Here is a 3,800-nt window from a genome sequence, read left to right on the forward strand (position 1 = left end):
AGACCATCAACAAGCAGTTCTGATGCACTATACCGGCCCATTCAGGATGAACACTGTATACTCTGACTGCAGCAACACAAGTTCAAATTTCAGTGATACTTAATTTTTATGGTGATTACGAGACTGAATGCAAAGTGTGTATCCCCCATGTAACTCAAAGCCTACCACTTCCAGTCAATACTGTCAAAAGTGGAGCTCCTTCCAATTACATTTACGACCAGGTGACTTCTCAACATGCCCACACCAACATACTGTTTGCAGTCTAAATGGCCAAGGACATTAACCTGTAAGCTTACTTTAAACTAGATGGGGAAAGTTGATCTTTTTACCCTTTGCTGTGGCTTAAAAACAGGTTTCCCCGAGATTTTAACTCAGATCACTGGCTTCAGAGTCCAGAGTGCTAACCATTACACTATGGAACCTTTTGGAGTGTTGCAAGGGTTTGCTAGGAAGTTTCTTTCATAATATCCACATGGTGATATTAAAGGCACACAACAATCACAACGCAGATTAAAAAGCAAAAAGTTCTGGAGTTCTCCGTGTCCCGCTGGAGATCAGATCACGTCGAGGTCGGCAGCGGAGCTTTCTAGCGATGTTTCCCCGCTGGCCGAGCCCCACTGACGGCGGACCGTCTGCGTCTGCAGCACCTGGAGCTCAGCGCCAGTGTTTCAGTTGGACTGTTTTAAGTGTTGAGATGATTAAAAGGTATTTACAGTATTTAAAAAAGCGGGCTGGATGCAAGTTAGCCAAAGCTACCTAGCTAACGTCCTGTTGGCTCAGAGCTCCACAGACCAAGTCCACAAGTACAAATTAGTTTTGCACCAAATGTATCGCAAGAAGTGTTGCAAAACTGGAGAGCGCAGACTCACCGCTGTGTGATGGAGAGAGCAATGCAGCGACAGATTCCAGAGGTTGTAATCACTGAGTTGTGGTGTACTGGAAAAGTGACTCAAGTGAAAAAAAACACGGGTACAGATTTTTTTCACAAGCTCTCAAGTCATATTTTACAAGTGCTCACATCGCATCTACGTGCTCTCACCTTTGCACTAAATTTACCTTCATATTTCCTTCGCGTCAACATGTTTGTGTGAGGCGGGATTCTCAAAAATGACTGCACTCAAAACTAAATACCGTAATCGTGCACAAATCGAGGATGATTTGAGGCTATGTTTATCAACATTGAGCCAAGAATTGAGGATCTTTGCAAGGCAAAGCAGACTCAGGTCTCACATTAATATCACCAACCTGCAAGCTTCTTAAAAAAATGCAGATGATGCCTACTATTAGACCTAGTGATAATAATAATAAAGCATAAATTAATATCAGAGGTCTGGTGCCAATTCCCAATTATAGCAAAAGCCTAGTAATGATAATAGGCCTACTGATGATGATGATGATAATAATAATAATAATAACAATAATAATAATAACAATAACAATAATAACAACAATAAAGCATGTAACCTCATATAAATATATAGCAATAGCCTAGTAATGATAAGCCTAATACTACTCATAATAATACTAATAATACTACTAATAATAATAATATCTGCAAGCTCACATTAGAAGTCTGGTACTACTGCCAATTATAAAAATAGCCTAGTAATGATAATAGGCATACCTACCGCTACTGATGATGATAATAATATTAATATAATAATGTGGGCCTAAAAATAATAGCCTGCCTATCTATCTATCTATCTATCTATCGTTCGTGGTGTGTGGGGCGTAGGGCACTAGGGCCCCAACTGCAATGAACCAGCTTTGGGGGGGCCCAGCTTGCAAAAGGTTGAGAACCCCTGATTTAGGTGACCCTGATTTAAGGGAGAACCTCAATAAGGTAATGCGCAATGTTCGGATCTGAAGACTATTGTAGTAAGCCTTTGCTTTTGACTATTCCACAGCAGTACAGTACTTTTATTTGGTGGAATGCATTATCAAAATAATTTTGGTTCATATTACCAAATAAACAACTAAAAATTCCAACTTTTCTTGTCATAGGTAAGTAAATATTAAGTGAAATGCACAGTGTACATAGTACTTCTGTAAATGTTGATTAAATGCAGTAATTGAGAAAATAACATTTGATCTGTAATATTTAGGTTCAACATGCAACCTTGCAGGATGATTTGGAGAAAGCAGTCAGCTGCTGTGACTCATGGCGATACCAAGTTGAGGGTCTTCCACTCGTAGTCACCATGGCCAACAGAGATGTGTTTGTGAAAAGTGCAGTTCTATCATACTGTTGTGCAACGGCAGAGAGCTGTCTTGATCAACTAATTGATGGCTTGTCCCACTATGGAGTAAGATTTACCTCACAGTTCTGTATCATCTTTAGTTATCTTTCATTTATGGAGTTGAATTTCCCTGCAGGTTTTATCACTCTTGAGAGAGAACCCCAGCTTGCGTGTGCTGCTTGACATACCAGGAGAGGACAAAGGTCAAGAAGCTGATTTTGTAGCTGGTATTCTCAAACCAAGCTACTCTGCACTGGGGAGCAACAGAAGAGCTAAAGAGGAGTTGATGATGGTCAAATTTAGGGAGTTTCTACAATGTGTTGAAAGTAAGTATGCATTTGTTATTCAGTATATTATTCAATAAGACAATCCAGGAAATTTACAGATTAATTTTATTCTTTACTCGTAAAGCTGTGCCTAAGGGTTATGTACCACAAACAAGAATACAGTTATCCGTTGCTTGTCATAATAAAATTGCTTTTTCACCAAAATACCTATACAGTAATCCATTAGTCACTCACTTAGTCATTATTTGTTGAGTATTTTCCAGTCTCCAAGTCAACAGTGGTTTCCTTTTAGGTAAAGAGCTGAGAGACACATATGGGGACAGGACTCTAACAAACGATGAGGAGGCATTCCTGAAGACTTTGAGCCCTGGTCACATCCTGGCATTTGCTACAGGGAGCAGCAAAGTCCCAGCCATTGGTTTTCATCCAACTCCTAAGTTAATATGTATTCATGATGAAAACAAACATCTTCCCATTGCGCACACTCGTGCTAATGAGCTTCACCTTTCTGTGAATGCAAAAACAACGGCTGATGATGATGAATTTAACTACAGTCCTAGTCACTAATGAATGGATCTTTCATGTTCAGCTTCATTTAAACGAGACATTTAACAGCTACCATTTAAAGTACAAGGCTTATTTTTTGCAAGCACAACTGGAGCATAAGTGGAATGTCCTAATTTTGATTTTTACTGTAAATCTACTAATTTGCTTAAATCAGTTCATTTGTAAAAGACCCCTGCAGTGAAATACACCACTGTTTAGTGTAGGGCTCCCCATGTTTGTCAAACCAGGCTGCTGTGGTGTTCTGTGTACCCTCTGCCCCTTCATGGCAACAACCCTAAAACTATACACTACAGCCCGGTGGTTGATTGTGTCCATGTCTAAGTGTGTTTCATAGAGGACATAGTTTGTCCATATTATAAAGCAGTGATTCATTTGCAGTACATAAGTAGGCTGAAAAAAAACATTGAAAAACACACCGTTATTTGCCATTTTTAAAATTGTGTCAAATCTTCTGTTAAGAGCTCTTTTGCAATAAATATGCAACATTTTGATTTACACATTATGTGAACACATCACTTCCTGATTTCTGTAACAGCCAGCCATATGCAATCAGTATAGCCTAATGAAAAATAAAAAATTTCACTAGCTGTACTTAAACAATAGTGTACAACTGTAGCCCTTTTGAGTTTAATGTAGTTTAAGGACAACGGTTTGGCTATACATACTGGTATAAAAGGATAATAGAGCTATTGGCTCTGGTTTCCAT

At 39.0% G+C, this 3,800-nt stretch overlaps 1 long non-coding RNA gene across 1 annotated transcript; it reads left to right on the forward strand.

Annotated features, from left to right (window-relative positions):
- Positions 1-2,262: 2,262 nt before the first annotated feature.
- On the forward strand, positions 2,263-2,978 carry LOC116681113 (uncharacterized). Its single transcript, XR_004329964.1, has 3 exons — positions 2,263-2,306; positions 2,377-2,566; positions 2,820-2,978. It is a non-coding gene; the product is annotated as an uncharacterized LOC116681113 (long non-coding RNA).
- The last annotated feature ends 822 nt before the right edge of the window (positions 2,979-3,800 follow it).

Source organism: Etheostoma spectabile, unplaced genomic scaffold (genome assembly GCF_008692095.1).
Source record: "Etheostoma spectabile isolate EspeVRDwgs_2016 unplaced genomic scaffold, UIUC_Espe_1.0 scaffold00018566, whole genome shotgun sequence".
Taxonomy (NCBI): Eukaryota; Metazoa; Chordata; class Actinopteri; order Perciformes; family Percidae; genus Etheostoma; species Etheostoma spectabile.